The sequence below is a fragment of the Anoplopoma fimbria genome, chromosome 5, assembly GCF_027596085.1.
Source record: "Anoplopoma fimbria isolate UVic2021 breed Golden Eagle Sablefish chromosome 5, Afim_UVic_2022, whole genome shotgun sequence".
Taxonomy (NCBI): domain Eukaryota; kingdom Metazoa; phylum Chordata; class Actinopteri; order Perciformes; family Anoplopomatidae; genus Anoplopoma; species Anoplopoma fimbria.
In genome coordinates, this window is record NC_072453.1 from 1,474,459 (window position 1) to 1,484,351 (window position 9,893).

Consider the following 9,893-nt stretch of genomic DNA (forward strand, 5'->3'; position numbering starts at 1 on the left):
TTTGTCTGAAATAAGGTCTGTGGTTAACCCAAGCTTAACAGATTTTCTGGCACTTGCGTTTATGCTTAAAAAACAATCACAGGAGTGGATTTGTAAGGATTATCTTGATGAATGAACCTAAAAGTGTCTTAAACTTTTGTTTGCAAAATAGCGGGACGATGGGAATGCCGTTCACCTTTTTTGCAGGTTCTGCAGGTTTTGATCAAACCTAACTTACAATCTGATTATGTGCTTGATGCAAAGTCAGAGGATCGCTAAATTGATTACAACTCATCAGATCAAGGTTGTGCAATGAGTGACACTACCATTCTTAGAGCATTGCTTTTACATGCCTGAAAATAGAAAGTAGACTACAAGTACATTGAAAGCAGATCAATAACAGTATTTCCGTGGCGATCAGCACTTTTTGTATTACTTAAGTGGAATCCAAATAAGAGAATGCCTAAGGACTGTTGTCCACAAAGAATAAATCCACAGCAGCTGAAGTCTCATCAAAGGGGTCCTCAAGTAAAATGTGATCAAACAGATCTGTCTGAGACATGTGAGACGCATGCAGTAATGGGTGAATTGTCGGTACAATTTGTCACTCTCACCTCCCGTGCCTCTCTCTTTTGTCTCCTGCCCCCCCTCCTTCCATCCCTCCCTCCTCCCCTCCTCCTCCCTTCTCCTCTGCTGAGTGCTGATAACAGTCGGGTCCGGCGCAGGGATGTCGATTACAGGCCCGGATGTAAGAATAGCCCGCAACGCTTTTGTGTCTCACTTCATCATGATTCTGGAGTGTGTTTGTGCCTCTGTGGTTTGAACTCAATAACATTTAACACCAACAACTACAAAGCATGATATTCTTGAATGAATACGGTATTGTAAAAGTGTATTGAGCATCTTTAAAAATACATGTGTTGTGGAAAATATGTGTATATCCTTGTAAATATTGAGCACAAGCTCTTATTTTACTCTCAGGAAAAACACTGACCATGACCTCTCATTGGCCCTAAACTGAAACAACACACTGAAAATCTTATTCCTGTCCAAAACTGCAGCAATGCATGTTGTTTGGCTGTACAAAAAAATCATCATCTGTGGGGCTTTCGTTGTTTGTTCATTTTTACATTCATGTTGACATAACTAGGACCTCTTGAGACTGCGTGAAAATGTCTCACCTATATTCACATATTTGGTCTTTTAAAAATGATGTTGCCGTACAACAAAACTGCATCGTCATTACATTCTTTTTAAAATTTACGTCAGTTACTTAAATAATGTAACAAACATACTTTTTTTAAGCAATACCATGATATTTTTACTAAACATAACCAAGACGTTTTGTTGTGTTCTTGTTTCGTTTTGTTTCAATTTAGAACGTTAACCCAGTGTTGGAAACTGCGACCGCGATCCGGTGGAAAATGGGTTTCCCTCGAAACATAATTGAGAAAACGTAATATTTTAGTAGACAGAGTTGGGAAATAAAGTGCACACTGCTTGAAACACCTGACAGTTATACTCATGAGTATCATGGTATGTAATGTGTTAAAATTATTTTAACACATCATGTGGCACCACCACGCACTGGTCCGTTGTCATTTCACGTATCATCCGCGATATTCCTGTGTAGACAATCTGCTTTCCCTATGCCATCTGTAAAGACGTGGCATAAGCGTCCAGTATATATGTCCTTTTGTGTATATGGCTTATCCTGTGAATCACTTGGTAACTTTTTTTTTGAAGGTGCTATATAAGAAAAATTGTACTTACTTACTATTTGTTATGGTTTTAGAAGGCACTGATGAGTCATCCATCTGATTGGGTTGACACATCAGAAAACATGGGTCGTTCTTGAAAACACTTACAAATGACCTGTTTTGGTGTTTAGGTTGAGGAGCTTGTTGTCATTTGGTTATTGAAGGCCTTAAACCATTTAATATAATATAACATTATGATAATATTCAATTCTTTATTTGGTTGTTTAGTGGTAGTGGATGCAGTATTAGCATGGGAGTACTCCATATTTTAATTCAAACATTACTATCTGTACAAAATTGCCATTCCAAACATGTTGTTGGTTGCAACCAAACAAAAACTGCTCTCTGTCCAACTTCTCTCAAATCGCTTGCGTTTTCTTTGTTGTTCTGCCCATCTCTGCAAAGCCAATGCACTGAGTGAAATCCACACGTAAGGACACACACTGGCCATTAGAGAACGAGTGGCCAGTGCAGAGTAATTGAGAGAAAGATATAAAGGCGAAGTCCCAGGAGAGGCCTGGAGGCAGCAGAGCGCTGAACTGAGGACACGTCAGCTCAGTCTGAGTCACTTCAGTGAGTCACACAGTAAAGCACATATACGTTGACCAAACCTCACAAAGCCCTTTCCGCTGTTTCACCTAGAATACAGGATATGTATTTTTAAACCTTTATCTAGAGTTGCATGCTTGTTTTCAGCGATGCCACAGTTCAAACAACAGTTCACACATTTGAGCTTCTGAAGACAGATACTGATGTTTCTTTTTCTTTACATTTTCAAAACGCTGCACTGTTTCCTTCACTGAGACCAAAGTGAAAATGTGAATGGGACTATTCTATCTTGATAATCCATTCAATAGATTTCGGGAAGGTTTGATGGTCACACGCATGCTTAATTCTTCAGAGAATTGAGATCTAAAAATTTTCGTCCAATATTTATTTTTGTTAACATAAACTAAAAACATAAACTGATTTTTCATAACAATACTCTAAATTTGGTTATTGAACAACTGACTGACCCTAGAGTCGGTCATGGGACTGTTGAAAAATAAAGTAATTATTTTGAGATAGTAAATCATAATTATGGGATACTCAGTAATCATTTTGATAATGAGATACTTATAAGTATGACTTGGTATCTGAGTATGAAATTATGAGATACTTAGTCAGTATTATGAGATACTATGTCATAAGTATGAGATACTATGTCATAATTATGAGATACTAAGTAATTATTTTCAGATACTAAGTCATAATTATGAGAAACTATGTATGTCAGAATGTTGCTCTGTTGACTTACAGGATCTTATTTTTTTTCATTACATTGGCCGGAAATTGCTTCCATACTTACAAATATATTAAAAATACTACTTAGAAACCAATTGGGCTTGGAGTGTTTAAAAAAGTCAGGACGGAAATAAACTGAACTATAAAAAAACATTGAACTAATTGATGCGTTTAGTGGGCAAGCCTGTATTCTGAACATGAAAGGAGGACAGACTTCTTTCGTTTACAGACTTGAAGTCTTTAGAACCAACTTTCCCACAGCCAACTAGTTGAATACCAACGTTTGGTCAGTGGCCCTATGCTTCACTTTTGGCGTGTCACATGTGTCTTTTCAAAATAAACTTCTGTGCTCAGAGGGAAACGTACATTTTACACTTACACAGTTTACATGCATATAGTCTCTTTTTAAAATAAACTTCCAATGTAGGGTTATCTCAGTGTTTAGGTTTACATACGCAACAAAAGTACTTGTTTAGGTTTAGGAAAAGGTTGTAATTTGGGTAACAATAAGTTTGTTACGTAAAATACGAATGCTTATTACGTAACTGCTTGTTGGTTAAGTAGCCCACGTAAGTTACGTAACAAAACTAATTCAAAATAACTCAACGTTGACTTGCTTTCACACAGAACCCAAAGAGCGGTCGCCTGGTTGAAAGTCCTGCGTTTGCATGACCGGTCCCGCCCGAGCTCTCGCCCACCCTGCCTGGACTTTCTCGCTCGTTACACTAGATTCACACCTGTCAGCCTGTTTTGTCATCACACTGAGGCTCCACCTCTCAACTATTAACCAACTATTTCACTGGGTTTTGTGCGCGGCCCTTCCTCTCATCAAATGACGATGTTAGCTGAAGAATATTTTAATCACCCTACCTATTTTGTCTCTCTCTGCTGTCATTGCAGTCTATTCCGCTTCGAGATCCCCTTTAGAACGCAGACATGAGACTGATATCGGTTTTCTCATCTCACTCTCGGAAAGAAAGCTTTACTTTCTTTACTGTACTTTCCAAAAGGCCAAACTACTCCCAATAAAACTTCTCCTCGTATTATTAATAGTACATAGTAATAATAGACATTTTTGTCTTGTGTATTTAGATGGAATCAGATCAATATATGTCATTAAAAGTTAATTTCAAGTTAAAGTCTCCCCAAAGTCAACAAGTAATAAATATTTAATCAGCCCAAAGTGCATTACATGAGTCTTATTGTCATAAAAGTCTATCAGTGTGCTATATGAGTCCTGTTCTGTGATGATCCGGGTTTGTTTCAGATGTTGTTGGGAAGTTCATCAGTTTGAACCCATCTCCTATTTGTTCCAGTAAATGGAGTTAGTCTGTCCACAAGAGCAAGAGCAGGATATCCTGACGTTTCCACACACACACAAATACACAACCTCCAAAAAACACAATGCACCTTTCACACTACATAGTTTCTCCATTATCCTGCCGGGCAGAATGACTTTTTTTCTCCACCCTAACACGACTCAATGCTCGCTCAGTCCCAGAGGAGACACCATCCTCTATTTCCACACACCATAAAGACCTCACAGACCTGCCATGATTTCTTTCTCTTACTGTCTGTCTCTGTCCACAACTATGAAAAGACCACACACTCCCTCTATCTCTCAGTCTTCACATACAAGCACGCATAACGCAGACAGAATGAACTGCATCGCTCGAGCCGATTGGCTAAAAATACACAACCTTCCTTTCTCTCAGAGAGACATCCCTCTCCCTGATAGAGACAAGCCCAAAAATACTCCCCATTCATTTCACTGGATTTTTGTTGCACTTACTGCAGTTCCTGCACTGAAAGCCCAAAAATGACAAATACAAAAACACTTTGGTATAACTCTGCATTCTACACATACAGCAAACATTGTCCTGTTCCCACCAACTGAGACACCGTAGATTTGTTTTAATGAAATGCTTGTATCAGGTGTGGTCACTGAAACGGAAATAATAAATCAAATGTGTAGTGTGCAATACAAACACAAAAAGTGGGTGAGGACATCAACAAATGCCGAAAAAGCTGCTAAACAATATTTCTACAACTTTCAGTTAATGAAATGAAAGAACTGAGTTCCAAGCAGTGGGGGACTAACCCCTATAGGGGGCCGTGGGGCATAAATTAGGCCCAATTCACAAACCAGTTGGCTATCAGTCTGACCCCCGTTCATGGGTAATATTTTGGAGGGATATCCAGACCAAGACTTCTTCTTATGTGCACCGGTCAGATGTTTACAGTCTGATTAGCAGCTAGAGACAATTAGAAAGTAGGCAGTTCAAAAGCTAATTTTAAGGTTCATCACGGTCAGGCGATTTTCCGATGATGGGTCCAGAGATTGCACTTTGGCCAACACGCTCTGCAACTGAAGCCCGATCTAAGGTGATTGGTCAATACCAGACTAGTTGGACTACAAACAACGAACTCTTCTAGTTTTACATCAAACAAGTGCAGTCCTAAATTTAAAGCAACTGGACTCTGTCTGTTTGGTCTGTAGTACATTTTCATCAATAAGTTCTAAATTGATGAAGCCTCTTCTTAACGTGTGAAAAAATACAGGCGTACAAGACATCAAGTGACCTGGACAAAAGAAAAATTTACGGAGATGATGCTAAATTTTATATACTGGGTGATAATTAGCATATAAAGTAATTGTTAATTTTCAATTATTATCAAAACTTCACACTTAAAGACCAGGTGCAAGTGATATGAGCGCACAGAACAGTATGCGTCCTCGCGAGGGAGCATTTCGACTTTTCTTTGTTTAGTTTATAATGTAATAATTTTTGTAAGTTTTAATTTCGTATTTACATTATGCACAAAACTGTTATTACGTTATGCGCTCACAGTTTTTTCACATCATGTGTCTTCATTACATTCAAATTATTACATTATGCACAGTTATTGCATTATGAGTTGCTGCAAATGGCAACCAAAAGCTGATTCCTGCTTGCCAACCTGGCACTTTTAAAAGTGTTTGCCGAGGGTTGTTCATCGCCATAACTGAACCGATACAAGACTGGGTTTTAAAAGAAAGAACAAAAAGTAAAGTCGAGTGGGAATCGGTGCTAGCATTGGTGGGCTATGCTAATGTTAGCTTCCAAGTTTCAATGTTATGTTATGTATGACTTTCTCCAGATGGTAGCACACCACAGAAATTGACAGCAGGGGCTCCCAGTAAAGCCTGCTCTCAGTTGTCTGTCAACTGATAGAAATGACCCACGCCAAGTCTCAAAGTTTAGACATGGTTTCCACAAATATGTCAAAAACTTTTCACCTCCTGTTTTGAAAAATGTTAACATATGCACAAAAAAAAGTGAGGAAAAGACTAATTTTAGAACAATTTGAAGTACTAAATTGTAATTCATTTTCACAAGCACATCACTGTTACACAATCATCACTTTGTTGTACAGATATTAAAGAACACCCTTTTTGGAGATGCAACAACAATTCTCTTAGTGTTGTTCTGCTTAAGAGCTGCAGAGATGCCTGAAATCTCTTGACTGTTTACAGGACTGTTTACAACACGTGTGCGCTTCTTGATAGTGTTACAGACAGCAAGAGAACATAGAGAGAGACAAAGACAGGATACGGGGCTTAAAAGAGTGTGTCTTGGTGCATTTCATAAATCGCTGTCTCAGTAAAACTCAAGTTTGCTCGTGCATTCAAATACGTACGCAGCAGCATCCATGCTTTGGGTAAACTGTGTGTTTGTGTGTGTGTGTGTGTGTGTGTGTGTGTGTGTGTGTGTGTGTGTGTGTGTGTGTGTGTGTGTGTGTGTGCGTGCGTGTGTGTGTGTGTGCGTGTGTGTTTGTGTCTCCTCACCTGGGCCATGGTGTTCAGCAGGACTTCGGCTGGCTCCGGGTCCTCAGCATGGCTTGCGTAACTTCAGGTTAGGTTCCTCTGTATGATGACGTTGAGGTTTTGATGATGATGATGATGGGGGGTGCGCGGAGTTCACTTCATGCACACACACACACACACACTCAGGTCTCTGGTGTGTTACAAACCAACACGCTGCACACACATCACCTCCTCCTCCTCCTCTTCAGTGACAGCACCGTCCTCAGAAACACTCGCTCTTGGAAACACAGCACTCCTCCTCTTTCCTTTCAGTCCCCCCTCTTCTTCTCACTCTTCTTCTTCCCCTTTCGACTGACACAGAAGGAGAGAAAAAGGTCAGCGGAGCTTTTATCCTTTTTATTTCTGTCGTCCACGCTGCTGCTGTCTTGCCTGTTTCTGTATCTGGCTGGTTGTAATCTGTGGCTCTCACCACACACTGCCTCTCCTTTTCCTCCTCCCCTGGCTTGCCCTCTCTCTCTCTCTCTCTCTCTCTATCTATCTCTCAGCTGCTCCCCTCCTCCTCCTTCCTCTAAAACCCTCCTGCTTTTTCCCCTCCCTCACTGTACACAGCATTAGTGAGAGACAGAGGGGAGGGGAGGGGTGGAGGGATCAGAGGGATAGAGTGTGTGTGTGTGAGTGTGTGTGTGTGTGTACCATGTGACCTGATAGTGTAGTAGGATTCCCCCAGCAGCTGTCGCACTCATTCCTTCATAGTGCTTCACTATGAGCTTCATACACTTCCATTGATGACCAACTGGCAGTGAAGCAGCCAGACTTTGTCACTTGTGTTATATATATCACTCCACGGTCAACATTCAACAACCATGATGAGGTAACAAGTTTAAAACTGGCACTAATCACTATTTTTATCATAGCAACTTATCAAATGTGTAACTTGACAGGGGACGCAGATACGGTATCATCATCTTAAAGAATGCTTGCGGTTTATTACAAATCGGTCTTATTTTGTATTTTATTTATTTCTTACACCTTTTCTACAGGTTATAACAGTGCAGGCTGTTCTCATGCGACGTCCACATCAACCAAAAAGTAATGCTCTATAACTTGCATATAAACCATGTTATCAATTCGTATGTAATCCACAGAATCGTGGCGACGCAAGTATAACGAGCGACAGAGTCGACATTGGAAGGAGGTCAGGATGGATGGTTGGTTTAAAAGAACACGGGAACATTCACCCAGGAGACAGCGGTCTGTGTCCTGTGTGAAACCAGAAGTCAACACTGACTTATTTGTTACAAAACTCCTGTACTTAAGTAATACCATCTCCAAAGTTATTTTAACCCAAACTTGAATCTTTTCCTAAACCCATCAAAGTACTTTTGTTGCCTAAAAACTGCATGGGCTTGAGCGGCGCGCTGATCGCTCGAAATGTTCGACATTTGCCAGAAAAATAAACAAAATAACTTTTTCGTTAAACATCATGCATGAGAATACTTTGAACAGTGTTCCCAACAAACACCACTATAACAAAGTCCAATAAGGCAAAACCACAAAAGCAGTCAATCAGAGACATTGTAATCAAACCAACACTTTATTCAGATTATCTAATCCACTTTGTTTGAAGGTGAGCGCGCCTTAAATGGTGGTAATAATTGCTCATTAAACTGGGGTACTGCATGCACACTCAACAACAATCTGAACAGTAGGCCAAAGAAGAAGCAGGAAGTGGGTCTGTAAACTGTGATTTACGTATGTACTGGACAGCTTGGTTATAGTTTCATTTTTCAGTTTACATTTCTCTATCATATAAATCAGGCTAATCTGGGGCTTTATTTTGAACCTGTCTAATGACTTCCTTTTCCAGACATAGTGGAGTAATGTCTACCTGAGCAGAGAAGGAAGTCAGTCCCTCAGTTATTCTCTGGCCGCACTCTGCTGCCAACTTTACCCAACTTTTAGTTTTTAGCAGCTGCCCGTAGCCTTCCATAGACGTTTCATGGCAGCTCTTCCGTGTGTCATCATCCACAGGACGAAGTCACTCGTCACAACAAGAGCTTCCAATGACCAGGACAGGAAAGAGTCTTCTTTCCGACAACGAACAGTGAAACACATCATCCTCTTGTTGCCTCACCAAGATTTGGTGAATACAAACTTTCTTTTTCCATTGTTTAAAAGAACGGAAAGAAAAATTAAATCAGAGCTCAGGGCCAACTGAAGACAAAGGATTGTACAATTTCACCTCAGACTTGATTTTTTTTCCAGTGAGAAATGTATACACTGATTTTTGTATCATTAATACACTGGAATTATTATTATTATCCTTTAAGAGATTAGATTAGGAGTGAGTTTGGCCCAGTCAAATTCAGGGTTGGGAAATCTTAAATCAAGAATACAACGCTGATATGCTGCCACTACAGATTAATCATAGTCAAGCACCATCGGAAAGCTGGAAAAGCAACTGACAGAAATCACAGAATATTGACAAATTCTGTTATTTAATAGAAATGCTAATAGAAACACACACATGAGAAACACAGTAACATAGAGTCATTCTATCCTTCAGGAATGAGGAAAAGGACATCCTGTGGTGCTTCCCTTGAGCTGTATAGCTGGAAACTCCCACCCCACAACAACAGGAACGGGCAGGCTGGCCTGCCACATCGGCCCACTGTTCTCCACTTCACAAATCACTCTTATCACTCTTGTTTGCACAGTAGCTTAGTGCTCACAGGCACATGGGCTGTAAAATAAACATCCACCAGACTTATTTAATTCATGGCCCTTCTACTGATTATTTTCTTGCCATTTTCTACTAACAACTGCTCCGGAACATTATAGCCCTGAACAAAGCCCTTACTTCTGGCATTAATCTGTTTGATCAGGGCATATTTAATGTAGTAGTTTACCAGTGAATTGTTATGCTGAGCACAGAGTAACCTCCCAAGCTTGAGATAGGTGTCAGAATGATGCTCAGGTCAGAAACTAGTGAAGTTGGATGCCGCCATCTAGTGTGCAATACAGGTACATGGACTTGAGTGCACATTGACTCTATGGATCTG